This window comes from Pipistrellus kuhlii, unplaced genomic scaffold (genome assembly GCF_014108245.1).
Source record: "Pipistrellus kuhlii isolate mPipKuh1 unplaced genomic scaffold, mPipKuh1.p scaffold_m20_p_1, whole genome shotgun sequence".
NCBI lineage: Eukaryota > Metazoa > Chordata > Mammalia > Chiroptera > Vespertilionidae > Pipistrellus > Pipistrellus kuhlii.
In genome coordinates, this window is record NW_023425404.1 from 38,087,352 (window position 1) to 38,112,053 (window position 24,702).

The window sequence follows — 24,702 nt, forward strand, 5'->3', positions numbered from 1 at the left end:
CTAAGCATCTGCTTTGTGATAACTTCATGATATTAAGGCAAAGTTTCTCACCCTTAGCACAATTGACATTTTGAGCTCATCAGTTATTTGCTGAGGCTGTCCTGAGCATTGTAGAACTTTCAGTAGCAACCTTTGCCTCTTTCCCACTAGACACCATTAGCACTTCCCTCCCCACTCAAGTTGTGACAACTAAAACTTACTTTAGACATTGCCACGTGTCCCCTGGCAGGTGGAAACCACCCCTGGTCGAGAACCACTATGTGACAAGGAATACAGTTATTGTGATCCCATTTTACTGGTAAAGAAAATAAAAGTCAACGATGTTAAGAGGGCATGCCAAGTCTTCCTATTTCCTAAATTGTTACGTAGGCTGTAAGTCAAAGATTAATAGGAAATTCTTGGGATGAAAAATTTGCTGGCCTGGGGCAAAGTCAAAATTGGGACCCAAAATGCAAGAAGAAAAGATACAACTTACTATTTTGAAATTCTTATCTAGGTCCTAGAAATTGAAACAAGACTCTTGATTTGGCTAACTGAGAGGTTGTGGAACATTACCCTCAGAGCTGTATGTTGTGAGAAATGCAGCCCGGGATGATGAGGGACAGCCCTGGGATGTGCTTAGCAGGGAAAATAGCACTGGTGGCTTTCCATCTGGCATTGACTTAATGACTAAATTATTTTAATTTTCCCTACATTTTAAATCTCTGATTTCTTCAAGACAGGAACACCTTAATTTCCCTCGTCGCATCTGTCTGTTCATTAATGTGCATGTTTTCCTTTGTCAGCAGTTGGCTACCAGATGAAGTTTAGATAAATGGTCGTCAGCTTACCTTATAGTTGTTTTATGACGGGGTTTGGATGGAAGAGTTGCAACAGATACTCCCAATAAGAAGGCTGCTCTCTCTGTGTGTGGTTCATTGAACCCATATGGGTCAGAACAGCTGGAAGGATAGATTTGCTACCCGAGGCCAACAATTGTGTCGCCAACCGTGACTCCCACTTGCTGACCCCTGTATAATGCATTGCACTTGAAGAAATGTTGATCACTCCTTTCCATTTTGTGATGGATGGTGTTATTTAAGACTGATAGTTTTGTAAATCGTTGGTGACTTTCCACATCTCACAGATGTGAGTGAGGCAGATAGTCAATAAATAATGCCATGTTCTAGAGGAACGTGCACTGCTCTCCACCATGTGGGCTAAATTGTCCTGCAGGTGTGAAGGTAGCTCAGACCTGGAATGAAAAGTCTTCTAGAAAAAATCAGTTTCTGGCTGGTATGCATCTTTCTAGGCCTGCGTTGTAAGGTTGCTTTGTGCGAGATGTTTGATTCCTAGGCTGGCTCTTGAAAGCATCTGCGTCACCTAGAATGCTAATCTTTGGCTACAGAGCTAGAGCAAAGCTTTAGAGGACTGACTTAGATTCACCCACTCAGGCTGGGGTGGTGGGTGCCACATCAAAAAAGGTAATTTTCTTTGATCGTGTAACATCAAGTGAGCCGTCCACAGAGAGTTGTCTGAAAGGTCTGTTTTGATTGACATTATTAAACTTTTAGATCATCTACATGACTTCCCTGGCACTGAGTCCATGCTCCCCAAGCAACCCTCCAGTTACAATGTGGCCTTCCAAGTAGCGCTATCTCCAAGGAGAGTATAGGGCAGACAAAGCAAAAGCGGTTGTTCCAGTCATGTCCTAGTCAATGTACATGACAGGCATATTTTTCATTATATGAGTGAATAAAGCATGATCAAGTTGAAAAATGAATAAATTCAGTTAAGTAGCTTTCACTTTATAAACAGGTTGGATATAGTCCTTATATTCTCGATATGTTCATTTGTACAGGAAGAGGGAAAATGAAGCACCAGAGTGGTTTCAGCACTTCGTCGGGCATCCTTTAGCACAGCTTTCCAGCAGTTGTGTGGTGTTTTCTCTTCCCGAGCATGTGGTAAGTTGCCTCTGGTGAGACCCATTTTTACTACTATTTACCTAGTCTAGTACATAGTACAATGCGGGGGACATACTTTATATTCACTTTAAACATTTCACTTGTTTTCTGCTTCCACTAATATATTGAATTGATTGATTAGAGTAAAGAGACATTCATACAGATGGAGAACAGTCTACTTCAAGTACAGTGGAGTGCTGTGAAATAATGACTTGATTGATTTATAGCATGACGTACAGTAGGGCACCTGTAGTAAGTCTCTGTTACTCAGTAATCCATGATCCCTTTTTCTAAAGGAGCAATTATTGTGAGTTCCAATATACGGTATGTGCGTGCCTTAAAGAGCAACAGTAGAGACTACAGCTGTGTTGCATTTATATAAAGAAAGAAAATTCTAAATGTATCAGGAGGGTGGTGGTTGAACCTACTGGCAATGCGTTTATGAACTGAACTCCTGCTGTGTTATTCAGCTACCTCACTAAACAGTGACGAGTTCTGCCAAGAGGATTTTTAAAAATAATTTTTGTTCTACATGCTGGCATGGACATCACATGACTTTAAAATATGAGGATGGAGAGGGCCAATTCAAAATTTTCAGAGACAGAATAAACTACTGTTGGTTAAATCTGTATTTATCCCCAATTTTGCTGGTTATTGATGTATGCTCGTTTATTATGGGATTCACTTCACTTTGTTTGAATCTTGAGATGTTTATGGCTACTTGTCTTTGAAGTACTGTTTTAGTCTTTCTGGCAACCTTTGATGAGGAGCTCATGTGTGTGCACTGCACCTGGAATTTCCAGTGTACTATTTGGGTAGTAACTCCCTGTGTCAGTCTCTTGTGGCTGTTCTAACAAGTTGCCACAAACTTGGTGACTTCAAACAATAGGTATTTATTTTCTCCCAGTTCTGGAGGCCAGAAGTCTGAAATCAGTATCCTGGGCTGGAATCAGGCCGCCGGGCAGTGCCCCTCCAGCAGCTCTAGAGCAGAGACTTGATGTTGCCTCTTCTAGTCACTGATGGCTGCTAATTCCTTGGCTCGTGGCCTCATCCCTCCACTCCTCTCCTCCATCATTACATTGCCTTCTCCTCTTGTCCATCAACTCTACTCTGCTTTCCTCTTCTGAGGATACATGTAATGTCATTTAGGGTACATCTGTGTAATCGGCATTCTCTCATCTTAAAACCTTTAATTTAATCACATCAGCAACATCCTTTTTGCCCTATAAGGAAACATTCATAGGTTTCAAGAATAAAAATGTGGATTTTTTTTGGGGGGGGGGGTGATTATTCAATCCACTTGAATTATTTATTAATTGATACATCACTTAAGTTCAAAATCCTTTTCCCCCCAGTACTTATAAGACTTTATTCACTTATTTCTAACATTCCATGTTACTTTTAAGTCCAATGCCAGTTTGATTATGTAAATGATCTTGTATTCCCTGCCTCAAACACACATAGACATACCAGAAGGTTAAAAAGTTTTCCTTTTGGTCCCAAACTAGAGGCCCAGCGTGCAAAATCGAGTGTTAGTCCACTGCCCTGCTGAGCTCTCAGTCCCACCCACCCACCCACGTATGCCCCCCCCCCCTTCCGCCGCTGCTCGCAGCATTTGAACTCTCTTAGAATGGTTGGTAGGAAGTTTCCAATCTCACTCCTTTGCCTCTAATGGTTTTCCTGCTCCCCCATTCCCTATGCTGGTCAGGAGAGCCTCTGGCTGCTCCCTCTCAAGGGCTAATCAGGGGAAAGAGCCTTTGACCTTGGCTGTGAAAGCACCTGTCTAATCACTGAGCCTGTTAGGCCACCCGGAGTCCAGATGCGTAAGTTACTTCAAATCAACATTTTTTTGCGGGGGGGTGAAAATTTAGGTTTCTGATATTGTGAGGAAAAAACTATTGCTTTAAAATAATGATAAGACTTATTTAAAATTCTGTAATGAAAATATGAAAACAAAACAAAACACCTTTATTTTACATAAAAAGGCTGCAAAACATTATTTTACTGTGAAGACAGAAATAACTGAAAATAACGGGTTTCTTTTAAGCCACATCCTAAAAAGGTAGCTGCTTTTTTATGTCTTTGGCCCATACAAAAGCCTTAAAAGACCCCTGACCCTACCTTCTGAAGATTTTAGGTTAACACATTTGTCTTAAAAACTGTGAGGTGCCTAATTTTTAAAAACAACCAGCCACACCCCCTTCCTCAACCATATTGTCACATCATCCAAGTTATACTTTGTAAACAGCCTTGATGTGCTAAACACGTGCAAAAAGTTCACAAAGTGGGTAAACTACTTTGCCTTGGAAGTATATATCTAGTAATCACTTAGTTACATTTATTTTTGTGAAATAAGAACTGATCTACCAAACCTTTCAAACAGACCCACCAGACGGTAAATATCACGTTTGATTCACAGACATTTGGGCATAAACACCTCAATTACACCTGTTTAGTATCAGAAACCTTTCCTTGTGTGCATGTGTTCGCTACAGACCTCTTGCTCTGGATTACATTTTGAAAACTGCCTATTACAGATGAAGCACTTTTCCAGGTACGCTTCTGAGAAATAGATGTAGTGATGCACACAAAGGTGTGTGCACACCTTTTCATGCACATATGTCCATATGATGCCTGAGCCGGGCTCCTAGCACCCAGGACCCGGCATAAACAGGCTGCCCCAAAACATGCGGGAGCCCTGCTGGCCTCCCCAGCAGAGTTAAGCGGCATCACTACACCAGCTGAGGCGCAAACCTCTCCTCCCCTACGGGGCCTGGGGCCATGTGGCGCTCACTCACTTGAGCTGCTCTGCCTGGGACTCTGTGTGGGATGGGGTAGGGACAGGGTGGCCAGTGCCGGTAGGAGCCTTGGAGTGCCAGCGGGTCTTTCTTTATTTTAAAAAGACTGCGCCACACACACCTGCCCCCCAGCGCCTCCCTGGCCTGGGCGAGGGGCCACCAGCAGTTTGCAGGCTGGCTGTGCCCGATCAATCGTGACAGGGCCACAGCCAGGGGCACTGGGCCAGCCTAGAAGGGGGCCGAGGGGGAGGGTGGAAGGGTGGATAGCTGCCCCACCCTAAATCAGGGTGGGTGGGGCTGGAAGATGGGCTGGGTTTGCTGGCCACAGTGGGCATCATAGCAGCCAGTTGTCTGGTCATTAGAGGCATTACAGCTGCTGGCTTTTTATATATATATATAGATGTTACAAATTTCTCAATCTATTATGCCACCATCCTCACTTCACCCCTCAATGCTACTGTATATTTATAAAATATTTAGCATGTTCTTTCTACTTAATCACTTAAATCTTTCTTCATTTCATGGAAATATACTCTTTCGTATTTTTTTAAATTTGTTTTCCTCTATCTTCTCTGTTATCTTTTTAAAACTTTTATTAGGTAGATTTTGGACTTCAAACTATCATCCATGATGCTTAATTTTCCTTGAAACTTTTCTTTAAATTTGCAAATCCCTCCACTCAATTTTCTAGCTTTGTATAGCAAATTTTAGTCATGTCATTTCTGATATCCAGTTTTTCTGTTTGAATAACTTTGTTATTTTTGCTTTTTTATGTTTAATTTCTGGGAACTCTGGATTCTTCCTTTAAAAAATGTATTTTTACTGATTTCAGAAAGTAAGGGAGAAAGAGAGAGAGACAGAAACATTAATGATAAGAGAGAATCATTGATTGGCTGCCTCCGGTATGCCCCCTATTGAGGATGGAATCTGCATGTACCCTTGACTAGAATTGAATCTGGGACCCCTCAGTCTGCAGGCAGATGTTCTATCCACTGACTAGGGTGGATTCTTCTTTTTTATTAGTAGCTTATTACAATTTTATGGTTCTGATGTCTTGAATCTCTGAAGATTTTAACTATGCTTTTAAAAGTTCTCCTCTTTTTTTCTGCATTAATCTGTTTCTACTCATTGAAGTATCATACAGAAAAAAATTGGGTTCCTACTGCACTATTATTATAAAGCAACATGATAAGAACCTCTCCATGATTTCCACACTTAACTACACCAACCTCAGAACTGGGGAGAAACATGTTCAACCTCAGATAAATGAAGTTGTCCAAATGCTACAAAATATAATGACTCTAAGATTGCTCACAGAAAGAGTGAACTAAAACAGTCCATTTTCAACTTACTGACTTAGATCTAATCATCTGCATTGGGTTGTGAGCCTTTTGAAAGTTGATGATCACATTTTATCCAATGCTATATTTGTAGCATTCGGCACAGTACTGGCTCATGATTGTTGCTCAATCAATATTTATTAAATAAATGAATGGACAAAAATATGGAATTCCAAGTTTGGCACAGATTATCACTTGATTTATATTGAAGGCAGAATCTAAAGAAAATGAGGGCTTTTTGGAAAAAAAATTTATTTCATACTTTATTGTTTGTAGCCTTATATATAGTTGGACTGAAGTAAAAATATAATCAGAGGACATTTATAGAGGGCTCCTGGACACTTGAGAATGACCACAGTCAGTAAAGAGCACTTTCTCTGCCTATCCATTCTCCTAGAGATAAGAGGGGGCGGGGGGGGGGGGCAGACTGCTTTAATGCCCCTCACGTTTCCATGCCTTTTTGGGAGCTATTTCTTCTTCACAAGGACCTCTTCCTTCTGGCCCTTCCATCCTGCCCTAACTACTTCAAACCACATCGATCTCTCCATATTGAGGCACTATGGGACTTTTCATGTGTATCACACCATTGAGTACTTCAGTTATATTGAACAAATATTTATTTTCTTTGTACTTGGCTCTGAGCTAGGTTCCAAAAGGGACACAAAGATGAAAAAAACAAAAACAAAACTTACAGTCCTACTTTCAAAGAACCTTCAGCCTGGTAGGGAATTTAGTATTTAATAAATAACTGTAATAAATCGGGGCAAGACAACTAACACGGGATTAGTAAAACAATGCACATGGGAAATTCAGGGTGGGGAAAAATATTATTTACTTGATGTTGCTTCAGAAGGTAGGTAACTTTAGCAATGGCCTTGGAAGTTGGACAGGATTTTGTCAGGAGGCAATGAAGTGCCAGGGAGGAAAAGAGGGCAGAAAGAAGCAATCATGTATAAAATGCTCAATTAAAACTACAAAGGGCAGAAAAAGAGCAGAAGACAAAAAACAGGAACAAAGAACAAGGGTGACCAATAAAAAACAGTAACAAATATGTTAGCTATTAATCTAACTATTCCAATAATCATTTTGAATGACTATGTTCTAAATGCACCAATTAAAAGACAGATTAGAATGTATCAAAAAACAAGACCCCATTATATGTTGTCTGTAGAAACCCACTTAAATATAAGACACTTATAGATTAAAAGTAAATGGATAATGAAAAATTAGCTAACACTAATGAAAAAAAAGCTGAAATAGCTATGTTAATTTCAGACAGAGCAGACTTCAAAGCAAGAAAAGTTATGCAAGATAAAGAAGGGCATTACATAATGATAAAGGGGAAGGTCAAGTCTCCAGGAAGACATACAGTCCTTAATATGTATGTACCTAATATCAGAGCATCAAGATATTATGAGGCAAAAACTGACAGAACTGCAAGGAGAAATAGATGAACCCACTATTATAGTTGGAGACTTCTATATCCCTCTATCAGAAATGGATGATCCAGCAGGAAAAAAAAAGGCATAATGACATTCTTGAACTCATTAACACCATCAACAAATTGGATATAATTGAGAAATATAGACTTCATTCAACAACAGGAGAATACACATCCTTCTCAAGCTCATATGGAACATTTCACATGATTGACCACATTCTGGGTCTTAAAACATAACAAATTTAAAAAGAATGTAAGTCACACAATGTCAGATCACAATAAAATTAAACTAGAAATCAATAACAAAGAAAATTGAGAAATCTCAAAATACATGGAAATCAACATACTTCTGAATAACACATAGGTCAAAGAAGAAATCTCAAGAGAAATTTAAAAAATATTTAGAACTAAGTTAAAATGTAAACACAATTTATCAAAATTTGATGGATGTAATGAAAGTAATGCATAGAGGGGAATTTATAGCATTGAATGCATATGTTAGAAATAAGAAAGGTCTAAAATAAAAAAACTTACACCTTAGGGGGGGAGGAAAGACAAATTAAATCCAAAGTAAACAGCAGAAAATAAATGATAAATACTAGAGCAGAAATCAATGAAATTGAAATTGAAATTAAATGACAATTTTTTAAAAATCTATAAAACTAAAAGCTGGTTCTTTAAAAAGATAAATAAAATTTATAAGCTGCTAGCCCCAGGCTAAATGAGAAAACAGAGGAACAAATTACTTATATCAGAAATGAAAGAGGTGACAGATTCCATGACTTTAAAAAGATGATAAAGGAAAACTCTGAATAATTCTATGTCCACAAATTTGATAACCTAGATGATATGGACCAATTTCTTGAAAGACAATTTGCCAAAACTCAAACGAGGAGAAAATGACAATCTGAATAGGCTTGCATTTATTTTTAAAAATTGCACCAATAGCTTCCAATACAAAAAGCACCAGGCCCATATGGGTGCACTGGTGAATTCTAGCAAACATTTAAGGAAGAAATTTTCTCAGTGTTCTAAAATCTCTTTCAGAAGATAGAAGCAGTGGAATACTTTATAACTCATTCTAAGAGGCCAACAATAGCCAGAACAAAACATTATAAGAAGAAAAATAAAAACCAATATTTTTCATTAATGTAAAGGCAAAAAATCCTCAATAATATTTAAGCAAATCAAATCCAACATTGTATAAAAAAAATTGTATATCACAACCAAGTGGAGTTTGTCCCTAGTAGGTAGGATTGGATCAATATTTGAAAACTAATTAATGTAATTCAGTACATCAACTGGTTAAAGAAGAAAAATCATAAACATATCAATAGATGCAGAAAAAGTATTTGGTAGGATGCAACACCCATTCATGATGAAAACTTTCAATAAAATAGAAATAGAGGGGAACTTTCTCAATTTGATAAAGACTATCTATAAAAAATTACAGCTAATATCATACTTAATGGTTAAAGGCAGGGATGTCCTCTTTTACCACCTTTTTTCAACATCATACTGGGAAGCCTAGATAATGCAGTGAGACCAGAAAATGAAACAAAAGGTATACTGATAAGAAAGGAAAAAATAAAATTATCTTTGTTCACAGATAACATAATTGTTTATGTAGACAATCTGAAATACTCAACAAAAAAACTTCTGGAACTAATAAGCAATTATAACAGAGTTACAGGACATAAAGTTAAAATATAAAAATCATTTCCAATCTATCAGCAATCAGTGATAGAATTTGAAGTTATAAATACAATACCATTTATATTAGCACCCCCTCCAAAGAAACACATGTATAACACAATACACATAATATCTGTATGAATAAAACTACAAAACTCTGGTGAATGAAATCTAAATTGAACTAAATAAAGAGATAGTTCGTGTTCAGAGTTAGGAAAACTTGATGTTGTTAAGAGGTAATTTTTCCCCCAACTTGATCAATAGATTCAATGCAATCCCAATAAAAACCCAAGCAACTTATTTTGTGGATGTCCACAAATGGGTTCTAAAGTTTATATGGAGAGGCAAAAGACTCATAATAGACAACATAATATTGGAGAAGAACAAAGTTTGAATACGGACACACCCTACTTCAAGGTTTACTATAAAGCTACAGTAATTAAGGCAGTATGTTGCTAGTGAAAGAATAGACAAATAGGTCAATAGAATGGAGTAGAGAGCCCAGAACCAGGTTGATATAAATATAATCAACTGATCTTTGACAAAGTAGTAAAAGCAGAACAATTAAGAAAAGATAATCTTTTCAGAAAATGGTTACGGAACAATTGGATGTCTACATGGGGAAAAAAAAATCTAGATATAGACCATACTATTCACAAAAAAATAACTCAAAATGGACCAGACATAAATCTAAAATTCAAAATTATAAAACTCCTAGAAGATAACTTGGGAGGAAATACAGAGACTTAGGGTTTGCCAATGACTTTTTAGGTATAATGCCAAAGGCGTGAGTCATGAAAGAAATAATTGATAAATTGAACTTTATTAAACTTCAAATATTTTATTCTAGGAAAGGCACTATTTAGAGAATGAAAAAATAAGCCATAGAGTTGGAGAAAGTATTTGCAAATACATTTTTGATAAAGGACTATCATTCAAAATGTACAAAAAACTCATCAATAAGAGAACAAATATTGCAACTAAAAAACGGGACAAAGACCTTAAAGACACTTCACCATAGAATATACACATCTGTTAGAATAGCCAAAATTCAAAACACTGAGAACACCGAAGGTTGGTGAGGATATGAAGCAATAAGAACTATTATTTGTTGCTGGTGGGAATGCAAAATAGTACAGTCATTTTGGAAGACAGTTTGGCAGTTTATTTAAAAACTAAACATAATCTTACCATACAACCATGCTTTGAGGTTATAATTGAGGTTCAGTTTTTGTTTTGTTTTTGTGTGTGTGTGTGTGTGTTTGCATGTAGTTATCCAATTATTCCAGAATTATTTGTTGACAAACCTGTCTTTTCCACCTTGAATAATCTTGGCATCTTTGTTGAAAATTAATTTACCTTATGGATCTAGATCAATTTCTGAACTCTATTCAGTCCATTCAGCTACATAAATATCCCTTATGGCAGTGCCACTTGATTAGTCTGGATTAATGTATCTTTATTAATATAGTAAGTTTTGAAGTCAGGTAGATACTTAACTTCGATATTTCTCAAAATTGTTTTGGCTATTTTTGGTCCTTTAAATTTCCATATAAGTTTTAGAATAAGCTTGTCAATTTCTAAAAAAAATTGCCTGCTCAGATTTAGATTAAAAAATTATCCTCAAATTGATCTGATGAATCTGTAGATGAATTTGGGGATAATTGATATCTTAACAACACTGAGCCTTCCCATCCATGAACATGGTATATCTCTCCTTTTATTTAGGTTTTCTTTAACTTCTGCCTGTAATGTTCTTTAGTTTTTAACAAACTGGTGTTACACATATTTGTTAAATTCATCTCTTTAGTGTTCATTGCGGTTTTTTGGAGCCAAAGTAAATAGTATTTTTAAATTTTTTTTCCATTTCTAATTGTCTATAGCTAGTGCATAAAAAACATAATTAATGTTTAATATTGACCTTGATAAACTTATGATTAGTTCTATGAAAAAAAATTGTAGTTTTAGTATTATGTGTCTAATGTTGTATAACAAATTAGCCCCAAATTGCACCCTCTCCAATCTGGGACACCTCGAAGGATGTTAAACTGCCCATTTAGACCTGATCCCTCTCACAATTTAGGACTATTGGCTCCCAACTTCTCGTCTGCCTGCCTTCATGATTGCCCCTAACCACTTCTGTCTGCCAGCCTGATCACCCCCTAACCACTCCTATACCAGCTTGATTGACACCTAACTGCTCCCCTGCCAGCCTGTTTGCCCCCAACTTTCTTCCTCTGCCAGCCTGGCCACCCCTAACTGCCCTCCCCTGCAGGGTTGATGGCCTCCAACTGCCCTCCTTGAAGGCCTGGTGCCTCCCAACTGCCCTCCCCGGCTGGCCATCTTGTGGTGGCCATCTTGTGTCCACATGGGGGCAGCCATCTGGTGTGTTGAAGTGATGGTCCATTTGCATATTACTCTTTTATTAGATAGGAAAGAGGCCTGGTGCACTAGTGGGGGCCAGCTGGTTTGCTCTGAAGGGTGTCCCGGATCAGGGTGGGGATTCCCTTGGGGTGTGGGGCAGCCTGGGCGAGGGGCCTGTGGTGGTTTGCAGGCTGGCCATGCCCCCTGGGGACCCAAGTGGAGGCCCTTGTATCTGGAATTTATCTACCTTCTACAATTGAAACTTTGAAGCCTGGAGCGGAGCCAAGTCCCCTGCTCACTCTGTGGCCGTTATCCATTTCTCTTGGGGTTCATGTATCTTCTATAATTGAAACTTTGTAGCCTTGAGTGGAGGCCTAGGCAGGCCAGGGTGTGTGGAAAGCTTGGCTTCCGTTGCTGGGGAAACCCAAGCCTCTCTCAACTGCTCTCTGTGGCTGCAGCCATTTTAGCTGGGGTTAATTTACATACTTGCTCTGATTGGCTGGTGGGCATGGCTTGAGCAGAGTGCTGATTAATTTGCATATTACTCTTTTATAAGGTAGTGTGCTTCTATTGTTTGTGTTTTAAGAGGTAATCTATCTGGAAATTCATTTTGTGTAACTTGGGATTTAATATTTTCCCTCACATGGATGGCCAGTTCTCCTATTTATTGAATAATCTGTTCTTTTCCTGTTCTCTAAAAGCACTGCTGCCAAGAAAGTCTTTTGGGCCCCAGGGGAAACCGTTTCTGCTATCCAGTTTGTAAATTATGTTTCCTGTTCTTTGTGGTCGGCAAACTGCAGCTCGCGAGCCGAGGTTTGCCGTTCTGTTGACTAGTAAGTTTGCCGACCACTGACCTAGAGGAAAAGAAAACAAAGAGATATTTGTAGTTTCTCCTTCACACGCCTGCCTATGTAAAACACAAGATGTTAATTAAAGCTGATTGGTATCTTAAAAGTCATTTAGTCCTTAACCATAATCCAGACCAACACAGGCAGGGAAGATATTGATTTTGTGTCACACAAATAAAGGTGGAAAGCGAAGCCTGAAATAGTGCTTCCAGGGCACTTTTTGGTGTGATCAAGCAAAGCCGGCGAACACGCAACATTTAATGATGTGAGACCTCATTTCTCCGTGGTCAATGGTATGTGCTTAACTTTAGGCTCTCACGTGGCCGGCTGCCCCACTGGTTTATGGAGTGGAGGCCCACAAGATTGGGGATTTAGGGCAGTGATGACTTGACCTGGCTGATCCTCGCTGCTCTTCCCCAGAAATGGTGAGCAATTCCATCTCAGCTCTGCCGCCTGCACGTTTCTGAGCTGCCCATGCCCTTCTCATTTCAGACGTACCTCCCATGGTTAAAGGAACACAGATGTCTTTAGAAAACAGGACAACCTGCCTCACAGTGAGGAAAAATGGTTTTAATTCAGGTTTTAATGCCTACAAAAAGCAAACACAAAGTCTCTACAAAAAGCAAACACACAGACTAGATGACTGTAGATGAAGACTGCTTTGTATTTATTGATATTTATCATTTTGCATAAGTTTCCACTGTGTAACTTAGTGTTCTCCCAAGTTGTTCTGAAAAAAACCACACAAACAAACAAACAAACAAAAAAAAAAAACACAGGTCCTCTGAGACTCTCTCGGAAGGAAGGGGGTGTGACTAAACCAGCTGAGGTTAATCTTGTTTGGGGCATAGGAAGAATACCTCCTTTTGGAGACTCACAATTCACATCAGCAAAGTTCAGCTCCATCAGTTGAGAAATGTGTTTTATTTATCCATATTTGACCCCACAACCCATTTTAAAAAAACATGTAATAGGTACAGTGCTTTAAAAATTGTGGATAAAGCAAAGCTTTGCCTCTTGGATGCTCTTTACCATTAATTTCCATGATAAGCCAAGAGGCGACTTCTTATGGAAGGAAAACATTGACCGTGAGACAATTAAAATATTAGGGGAGAATTCCAACTTTCATATTAAAGCTGAACATCCCGCCTTTGTCAATGTACAGTTAATGTTGCCCTGTGTATCTTTCAAAGGTGTTAGTCAAGCAGATTAGTCTTGTAACTCTGGAGGGGCCAGGAACCTAACCAAGGCAGAAGCCCAAACAGCTCCTCCCCCCCAACAAGCAGACTGAGACCCGAAAGGCTAAAGAAGGAGGCCAAAGGCTACACAATGAGTTGTGTTGGCATCTGGATGCCAGCTCAGCTTGCCGGTTTTATCCTTCTCTTTATGCCAGCTTCATTCCCAAACTGGAGTCTTTCTCATTTACAGGCCATACCCACTTACACAATGTTTAAGGAAAATGTTATTTTTCAAAACTGTCCCTGAAAAGTGAGGGAATGAACCCCTCCCACACACTCTTTCCCCCGACCCATGCACGCGTGCGCACACATACACACACACACACACACACACCACAAACACCTCCTGAAACCTTAAGGTCTGACAGAGAAGATGAGACTTTTGAACATTCCCAGGTTAGCATAACCTGACAGATAGAGTGTTTGAGACCTAAAGGATGAGTTCATGGGTCAAAACCGCCAACATCAGAGGAGTGCAACTATTAGAGGGGAAAACAAGGACCATTTTAGCATCCTATCTAATAAAAGAATAATATGCAAATTAACTATCACTCTGCTAAACCCACAAACCATGCCCACCAGCCAATCAGGAGTGAGTATGCAAGTTAACCCAACCAAGATGGCTGCAGACACGAAGAAAGCAGAAGGCTTGGGTTTCCCTGGCAATGGAGGGAGCCAAGCTTTCCGCAAACTCTGGCCAGCCTAGGCCTCCCCTCAAGGCTATAAAGTTTCAATTATAGAAGATAAATAAATCCCAGATACCAGGGCCTCCACTTGGGTTGCCGGGGGGCATGGCCGGCCTGCAAACAGGCCCCTAGCCCAGGCTTATCCACGCCCCAAGGGACACCCTTCAGAGCAAACCAACTGGCTCCCACCCATGAACCAGGCCTCTATCCTATCTAATAAAAGAACAACATGCAGATTGACCATCACTCCAACACTTAAGATGGCTGACCCCATATGGCCAACAATGGCTGCCCCCATGTGGACACAAGATGGCCACCACAAGATGGCCAGCAGAGGAGAGCAGTTGGGAGGCACCAGGCCTTCAAGGAAGGGCAGTTGTAGCAATCAGGCCAGCAGGAGAGGGCAGTTGGGAGGGACCAGGCCTGTAAGGGAAGGCAGTTAGGAGTGACCAGGCCTGCAGGGAAGGGCAGTTGGGGGGGACCCAGACCTGCAGGGGAGAGCAGTTAGGGGGACCAGGCCTGCAGGGGAGGGCAGTTAGGGTCAACTAGGTCTGCAGGGAAAGGCAGTTAGGGGTGACCATGCCTGCAGGGGAAGGTGTTAGGGGCAAATAGGTTAGCAGGGGAGCAGTTAGGCATCAATCAGGCAGGCAGGGGAGTAATCAGGGTGTGATCAGGCTGGCAGGCAGAAGCGTTTAGAGGCAATCAGGAAGGCAGGCAGATGAGCAGTTGGGAGCCAGCAGTTCTGGATTGTGAGAGGGATGTCTGACTGACCACTGGGATCAGGCCTAAACAGGCTGTCAGACGTCCCTCAAGGGGTCCCAGATTGGAGAGGGTACAGGCTGGGCTGAGGGACATTACCACCCACCCCCATGCACAAATTTCATGCACTAGGCCTCTAGTCTTATAATATGATCATACTTTTTTTTCTCTTTTAATTTGTTGATGTTGTGGACGAAAGGGGCCACTTGCTAACTGACAAGCTTGAGAAGGTCTGCATGGCAGTTTTGCAAACTCAGAGACCTAAAGTTGACCACAAAGGATGGTCTGTAATTAAACTTTAACTAAAAGCAGTTATGATGAATAGTTATCTCCTAGGCCAGTATCTTCACTGACAAGGTCAACCTTTACCTTAACTGAGCCTATCTGTCTTTTTGTGTCTGTAATAACACTAGAGGTATGGTGCATGAATTCGTGCATCAGTGGGGTCCCTCGGCATGGCCTGGGAGATCAGGCCAAAACCAAATTTCTAACATCCCCCCAAGGGGTCCCAGATTTCCAGAGGGTGAAGGCCAGGATGAGGGACCCTACCGGTACACAATGAGGGCTAGGGAGGGACATGGGAGGTTTACCAGCTGGGAAGGGACTGTAGGAGGGCTCCAGGGCATGTCTGGCCTGTCTCGCTCAGTCCCAATCAGCCGGACCCCAGCAGCAAGCTAACCTACCTGTTGTAATGTCTGTCACCTGGTGGTCAGTGCACATCATAGCGAGCAGTTGAGCAGCCTTAACACATTATTAGCATATTACACTTTTTTTAAAAAAATAAATTTTTATTGTTCATATTATTATAAATGTTCCTTCCCCCCCATCCATTGCTCTCCTCCACCAGGTTCCCACCCCGCCCTCTGCCCTTTCCCCACCCCGCATTGTCCTCATCCATAGGTGCACAGTTTATGTTCAGTCTCTTCCCACATCCCCCTCTCCCCTTTTCCCCAAGAATGGTCAGTTCACTCCCCTTCCATACCTCTGATTCTATTATATTCAACAGTTAATATTGTTCATCAGATTTTTTTTTAATTTCCTTGGTTTTTAGATTCACTTGTTGATACGTATTTGTTGTTCATAATTTTTATCTTTATTTACTTTTTCTTCTGAAAGAACCCCCTTCAGCAATTCATATAATTCTGGTTTGGTGGTGATGAACTCCTTTAGCTTTGTTTTTTATTAGTGAAGCTCTTTATCTGACCTTCGATTCTGAGTGATAGCTATGCTGGGTAGATTATTTTTGACTGTAGGTTCTTGCTATTCATCACCTTGAATATTTCTTGCCATTCCCTTCTGGCCTGCATGGTTTCTGTTGAGAAATCAGCTGACAATTGTATAGGTGCTCCTTTATAGGTAACTATCTGCTTTGCTCTTGCTGCTTTTAATATTCTCTCTTTGTCTTTTGCTCTTGGAATTTTAATTATGATTTGTCTTGGTGTGGTCCTCTTTGCATTCCTTTTGTTTGGAGTTCTGTGCGCTTCTTGGACTTGTAAGTCTAATTCTTTCACCAGGTGGGGGAAGTTTTCTGTCACTATTTCTTTCAGTATGTTTTCAATATCTTGCTCTCTCTCATCTTCTGGGACCCCCATAATTCTGATGTTGGTTCGCTTGAAGTTGTCCCAGAGGTTTCTTACATTATCTTCAATTTTCTGGATTCTCTTGCCTCCTAGCTTCTGCAGAGGAGTGTTTTCTGGCTCTTTATGTTCCAAATCTTTGACTTGATTCTTGCGATCTTCTATTCTGTTTTTAGGACTATGTATAATATTTTTTATTTCAGACAATGTATCCTTTATTTCTTGTTGATCCCTTATCATTTCTTGTTGATTCCTTATTAATTCTAGTTGATCCCTTTTCATATCTTCATAGGTCTTATCAATCTTTTCTAGGAAATTCTTGAAAAACCTTATAAGCGTAGATTTGAACTCTATATCCAGTCGCTTTTTGTCCTCCATTTCTTTCGTTTGTGATCTATTTCTTCTTGGCATTTTCGCAGCTTCCCTCATGGGGCAGAGTTTCAGGGTGGAGCCTACAGCCTTGTCATCTGTCAGCCCCGCCCTATGCGGCTCCTGCATCTCAGGGTCCTTCAGTACTCGCTGCAAGTGCCTCTGAGAGAAAGGTGCCCTTGATTTTCGCCCGCCACCAAACAGTCGAGGCTCTCCCCGAATGAGCCCGGTATTGGGGTTCGGTTCAGTTGGAAATGGAGTTGGAGGTGGCCTTCAGAGCAGTCTGGAGCCCCTGTCTCCTTCCCGCCAGGGCAATCCCGCGGCACAGCCAACCGTCCCTTCTCTGCGCGCAATGTGCGCACCTCCGGGATCTCCTTTCGCCGCTCCCCCGGGGTTCCGCCTTACAGCCCAGCTCCCTATGAATGAGCCTGGGTCCCCGGAGTCTGGCCTAGAACTGGGGTTCAGAGCAGTCAGAACTGGGGCCCAGCACAGTCAGAGCTTTTATCTCCTTCCTGGTTGGGAACGCCAGCTAGGCACTCAGCCCCTCCTCTCTGGCTCTGTCCTCTCCGCGTGCGCCGCGTTGTCTCCGTACCTTAGGCTTTTACAGCTCCTCCGCGCTTCCTTCTGGTTTTCTCCTTGCTTCTCGTTGTAGAATTTCCAGTCAGTCCACTTTCCTATTGTTCTGGGTAATGTCCATTTTATATTTTAGTTGTACTTTATTGAAATTGTTGTGTGCAGCTGCGGCTAGGTGTCTACCTGAGCAGCCATCTTGGATTTCTCCCAGCATATTACACTTTGATTGGTTGAATGGACAACCAGACACTTACCATATTAGTCTTTTATTATATAGGATATCCTTGAAGTGTCTGGGTAACTTGTAATTTCCCTTTTTTTTTTTTGGACCCCTTGGGGTACAACCTAAAGTGCCTGGGTGCCAATGCAGATACCACAAATTCCTTCATTGTTATCATGTTTATTGTTCCTGCACCTACCTATGTGTCTATCATTTTACTTCTTATCCACTCCCAGAGGTTTCCTCCCTTTGCTTTCTCCCACTTCTCTAGTCTATCACAGTGGATTTCATGTAACTCATCTATGTCCTCTCCTTTGATTGCAATGTATAAAAATAGATAAGAAACTGCCATTCTCTGGAGCACTATCCCAATCCATTGAGGTATTGTTTCCCAGCAATTGTCGACAGTTTGGCTCAAATAAATATTTTTCCCAGTCTATAGCTTATCGTTTCATTTTCATAACTGAATCTTTAGAAGAGCAAAAGTTTTTAATTTTGAGAGACTCTAATTTACCATGGCTTTTTTCTTCTTCTATGGTTTATGCTCTTTGTGCTCTACCTAAGAAATCTTTCCCTAACCCAAGGTCATATGTTTCTTCTAGAAGTTTAATAGTTTAGGATTTACTTATATGTCCATGATTCATCTCAAGTTAATTTTTATAAATATTATGAAGAAAAGATCAAGGTTCCTTTGTGGGGAGCATTCAATTACATATAATTTTTCTAGCACCATTGTTGAAAAGACTTTCTCCATGGAATTATCTTGGCACTTTTACTGATTATTAATGACTATATCTCTGTGAATCTCTTTCTGGATTTTCATCCTATTTCACTCATCTACATTTCTATTCTAACTAGAGGCCTGGTGCATAGATTCATACACTGATGGGGTCCCTCAGCCTGGGCTGTGTCCTCTCGCAATCCAGGATTTCTTGGAGGATGTTGGACTGCCTCAACCCAATCCTTACAGGGCCTGTGGAAATTGGGCCAAAACCGGCAGTCCAATGCCACCTGCTGCTCCTGCCTGCTGCTCCCACTCATTCCTGACCCATTGTGCCTGCCATGGGCTCATGCCCAGTCAATCCAGATCAGGAGAGGCTCATGCTACTGCAATGGCACTCACCAGCCATGAGCCCTTCGTCTGGGGCCCATTGGTCTGTTGAGCGGCGCACTGACCACAAAGGGGCAGCTCCTGCATTGAGAGTCATAGCAACCAGTCCACTGGTTGTTCAGTCATTCAGTCGCTTAGGCTTTTATATATATATTAGCGGCCAGGTGTACATAATTTGTGCACGGGGGGGGGGGGGGGGGGGGGGGGCAGGGGTTGTTCCTCAGCCTGGCCTGCACCTTCTCCAAACTGGGACCCCTCAAAGGATGTACTACTTCTGGTTTACAGGGATTGGGCTAAACCAGCAGTTGGACATCCCTCTCATAATCCAGGACTGGTGGCTCTAGCTGCTCATCTGCCTGCCTGCCTGATTGCCCCTAACCACTCTGCCTGCTAGCCTGCTTGCCCCCAAATGCCTCCCACCAGCCTGATCACCTCCAATTCCCCACCCCCCCCAGTGGCCTGCTCACCCCCACTTTCCCTCCCCATTGGTCTGCTCACCCCCAACTGCTCCCCTGCTGTCCTGCTCACCCCAACTGGCCCCCCTGGTCTGCTTACCCCCAACAGCCCCTGCCATCCCATCCTGGCCTGATCACCCCCCAGTGACCTAGGGTCCAAGCCCCTCCTTATTTTTCTTTTCTTTCTTTCTTTCTTTCTTTCTTTCTTTCTTTCTTTCTTTCTTTCTTTCTTTCCTTCCTTCCTTCCTTCCTTCCTTCCTTCCTTCCTTCCTTCCTTCCTTCCTTCCTTCCTTCCTTCCTTCCTTCCTTTCTTTCTTTCTTTCTTTCTTTCTTTTCTTTTCTTTTCTTTTCTTTTCTTTTCTTTCAACACCTCCTTGAGCGGAGGCCAGGGCCAGTTGGAAGCATGTATCTAGGATTTATTTATCTTCTGTAATTGAAAATTTGTAGCCTTGAGCAGAGGCCACGGCCAGCCAGAAAGCTTGGCTTCCTTCATTGTCAGGGGAAACCCAAGTCTCCTGCTTGCTCCAGCTCCATGGCAGGCCACCATCTTGGTTGGGTTAATTTGCATACTTGCTCCCAATTTGCTGGTGGGCATGGCTTGGTGTAGCAGAGTGATGGTTAATTTGCATGTTTCTCTTTCATTAGTGTAGATAGATGTCAGCAGTATACCATCTTAATTTTACTGTAGTTTTAGAGTAAGTCTTTAGATAAACCAATTTTGTTCCTTTCAAAATAGTTTTGGCTATTTTAGATTCTCTACTTTTCCATATAAATTTTAGAATCAGCTCATCAATTTCTACCAAAAAGATTGCTGATGCTTTGGCTGGGGTTTTATTGATTATAAAGACAATTTGAAGAGAATTAAGATATTAATAACATTGTCTTTTAATCTATGAATGTACTATACCTCTCTATTCATTTAGACCATTTTTCATTTCTCTCATTAATGTTTGGTAATTTCCAGCATTCAGCTCTTGCACTTATTTTGTTAGATTTACCCCTAAATGTTTCATTTTTAATGCTATTGTGAATAGTACTATTTTTTTACATTTTAATTTCCTATTGTTCATATATAGAAATACAATTGGTATTTGAATATTGTCTTGGCACATGTGACCTAACTAAACTTACTTATTCTTTTGTAGTATCATCCCAATGCTTTTTTAATGAATTACATGTCAAAATACAACTGTGATCTTGTTTGGGAGTGGGGGCTATTTATTTCTGGTCTGATACCAGCAGTGCCTGGTTAAAGAATGATAGAAATTTTTGTCGTCCTTACAATAACCATAAAATATATACTCCTCCTTCAGGCCCATTGCTCTGAGTATATCCCCTTTACATCAAATAGATCATAATGTTCATCTCCTGTACATTATTAGAAACTGTTACTTCTTCCAAATTGACCAACAGGTATTTTCAGGATCGTCTGGGTTAGGGGCTGGGATATTGGTGATAGAAAATTGTATGTGTGTATGTATGGATTTTGTAGACGACTATAAATTTCTTGAGGTGAAGATGGGGAGTGGGCTTCTATCAATAGTCAGCGGAGAGGAATAGTGGGATTAGAATTTGAAGAAAATTCCAGGAAAGATTATAGATCCTAGTTGTCAGTGTGGGACCATATATATGCCTTATATTGGTGTTTCCTAAATTGAGTTTGGGGCAGAGGTGTGTGGATTTCCAGGTGTTTTTTTTTTTTTCTTCTTGGTAAAAATTTCACAGTCAAATAAATTTTGGAAACACTTCATACAATATCCTCCTTTGGGAGTTTTACAAAGTCTACTAGTGTATGAAAGGGTGTGAGAAAACCTCAAGTAAGGATACATGTTTACACAACTTTGTCTAATCCAGCATTACCCAATCTCATTTGACCATGGGACTCTTCTTTAATATACACCCTCCTGCTACCCAGAAGCTCTTTAACCCAGTAGATGCAAAATACACTCAGGGAAATACTGCCATGGATAATTCTACAATCTCTTACCTTCAATGTGAGAACAATACTCACATAACATTATTATTAAGGACTAACTGCTACAAAATGCTCTGAGCTTCAGAATGTGCTTAGAATTCTAAAACGGGGAGAGGTTTGTGTTTTAGATGTCTTTATTTCCTTCTGCTTCCACTTAGAAACGACGAGCAAATATTCTTCCAACATGAGTAATTGAGTTAAGCCAAGGGAATGATTCTCCCACACACTTCTGTGTCTTTTGGTCTTCCCTGATGTTCTTCGCTTGACTTCAAACTCTTTCTTGCTTTGCTCTAGTTTGTGGCAAAATTGAGCCACGAAACTATAAAACAGGTTTTCTACAGGAGGCATTATGCCACCTGCTCATGCACGTTGTAGGGTGATCAGGGCAACTGGAGAAAAATAGATACTCTTCCTTTTTCAGAGGAAATAGTTTTTCTAATGATTGACAGCATGCAATTAAGTGAGTGGCAAAATAAACAACACTGCAGTGTTTAGTGTGAAGCAGCGTGTGTTGCAATTGGTCACCTTAGAGACAACAGAGGATGACAGGATCCGATTGGATCTTTGATGCCACCTTACAGCTTCCTACGAAAGTGAGCTGGAAACCTGCTCCAAATTGCTTGCCTCTGTAATTAAAAGTATAAATGCTTCAAGTGGGATACATCCTATTAGTAAGATTTTAGGAAACAAAAAAGTTAATTTATTCAAATTCGATATGGTCTGTAAATGCCACCATTATATGCCTTCTCCTGGCCTTTGATTAGCTATGGATTAATAAAACTTTTATACCTCCTTTGTCAGCCTCATTTTGAACTCTGTTTTTGCATACTGTTACTATTAAATAAATGAATTAGTGTCCAGAAATGTGTCATGCATATTACCTAGCAGCAGGAAGCATAATACAGTGGTCAGCTTCCCGGGAGCGTTATAAATCCTAAAGCGCTCCGTAACCTGCTCACGTGGACCTATTAAAAGCGTGATGATTTAGTGGAGCGGTATTTGTGCTTAACAATGGAATTTTAGTTAATTCAAAACAATGTAAATCATCTCCAATTACAGTATTTGAATATTCACAGTTGCTTCACAAGTACATGTACTGTTGCTAAGCTGGAATTTTTTTTTTAGTATTATTTTTTAAGTGTTGAGTTACTTGCTTGGAGTAACATTCAGCCAGGTTAGCTTATGTTAAAAGTAACCAACCCCGGGGAACATGGTGAATCTGGCTCAGCTTGCTAACTCTCAGCCAAAGCAATTTAGGGCTTCCAAGAAAACCCCAAAACACGGAAAATTGGGGGGTTGAGGGGGGAGCCAGATCAGCACAGAGACTGCTTGCTGTAAGGGTTTGGGGGTGGGGCTTAGGGGAGCGCTGCTCTATAGAGTTGTGCATCGAGATGATGTTGCTCCGTGCAGCTGGGGACTTTTTGTTGCTGCTGTTATCAAAGTCATTTCACATCCATGTCAGCAGCTTCTTGATACTGCGACTGCTGCCGTGTCCCTGTGGGTACAGCGCAGACCAGAGAGCATCCTGCGGTTTGAAACAGCCTCTTTGATGCTCAAGGTCTCAGAGGGCCTTTCCAGGAGAGAAGGATGATTAGCTGTCCGCTGGCAACAACTGCCTTTAGAATTGCAGGCCCTTGGCTCTCTGTCAGCATCAGCTTAGACCTCAGTATCACGGAGGGGATGGGGCAGTCCCCAGTCTTTCCAGGGAGGTGAAGTAGGAGGGGAATGAATGAGGAACCGGGCGAACTTGGTTGAAGGAGTTTATTCTGTGTGTTGTGGGTCTGGCCACTTGGGGACAAAGCACACCTTTCCCGGCCTTCCAGATAAATCTGGGATGAATGGGATGCTTTTATTTGGTGGGAAGCATAATCTGGAGAGGATGTAGTTGGACACTTTGTTCCACAGTTTGCGGATGGCCCAAGTCCACTTTGTATAAAATCGCAATTATTTGCAGCATCCACATCAATTGTAGTCAGTGACAGCCAGGGGGAGTGGCTTTGCAATCAGCAAGCCTACTTGATTCTGTCTCTCGTAAGCGAGGTGCCCTTGGGCGAGTTCCTTCGTCTCTGAACCTCAGCTTATCCGTCTGAAAGGGAGATCTAGGTTTATGTGCAGTCATATGCTGCTCCCTGGTGATGGAGGGGGTTAAGGGAAGTGATGTACGTAAAACACTCACAGAGTAGTTACTGCTGTTTTTACTGCAGATTCATAAGGTGCATGACTGTGTTCAATAGAAGTGGTCTTTGGTGGAGTTTGCATGTATAGCCTGAGCAAGTTGTTTCTTGCTCTAACTTCATGTAACAACTACAGTTTCCTATTGACTTTGTTTTCTCTCTTCCTTCATCCATTCCTCTGTCCATTAAGCCATCCAATCACCTGCCCTACCACCATCCAATTAGCAATACTATAGATTCATGATAAAACACACACACACACACACACAAAACAAAAACAAAAAACAAAAACAAAAACACACACCCTAAAACACTACTGAACAGGAAGTCTCTCTCTCACCTCCGTCCCCCAGGCACCCTGCTCCTATCTCCATACTGTCACACTCTTCAGCATCTAAAGTTGGCAGTATATCTTGTGAGCATTTCATATGAGTATATATCATCGCCTCACTTTTCCTAATACTCATATTGTATTGTGTACTGTGGGTGTATCCCAATTTATATGAATTTCACCTATTGACTAGAAGCCCGATGCACGAAGATTTGTGCTAGAATGGGCCTTCCTCTCCCTGGCTGCTGGCACCGCCTTTTCACTCCGGCCTAGATCCTTTCCACTCAGGCCCCAGAGATGCCTCTTTCTGCTCCACTCTACCTTTCCACGCCGCCCAGAGGCCCTGAGAGACGGGGGTGGGGCGGAACCCTGCGTTGTCCCCATTGATGAGCGCCTGTGTATGCAAATTAACTGCCATCTCTGATGGGTTAGTTTGCATACTCACTCTGATTGGCTGGTGGGCATTGTGGAGGTATGGTCAATTTTACATGTTTGTCTATTATTAGGTAAGATGGGGGTTTCAGTTGGTTTAACCATTTCCAGTTACACATAGTGCTGCAATCCTCTATGCAATATGGCCGTGGGGTGTGCTCACGTTTACTATATGGATTTTTTTCAGGGGCAGGTTCTTATAGGAAGTGCCAAATTGCCCTAAAAAAGATTGGACGAATCTTACCTATCCTCCAGTAATTTGAGAATATTGGTTTCCCCACACCCTTGACATTTTGTGTTGACTTTTAGTTTAGAGCTTCAGTAGTGTTTTGAACCTTCATATGATATCCTGAACAGGTTAATTTGCTTCTTT

At 41.2% G+C, this 24,702-nt stretch overlaps 1 long non-coding RNA gene across 1 annotated transcript in view; it reads left to right on the top strand.

Annotated features, from left to right (window-relative positions):
• The first annotated feature begins 1,839 nt into the window (after nucleotides 1-1,839).
• LOC123651577 overlaps nucleotides 1,840-24,702 on the top strand; it is a 50,335-nt gene continuing 27,472 nt past the window's right edge. The window contains exon 1 of the long non-coding RNA XR_006740383.1: nucleotides 1,840-1,943. This is a non-coding gene — a long non-coding RNA (uncharacterized LOC123651577). The remainder of the gene's footprint in view (nucleotides 1,944-24,702) is intronic.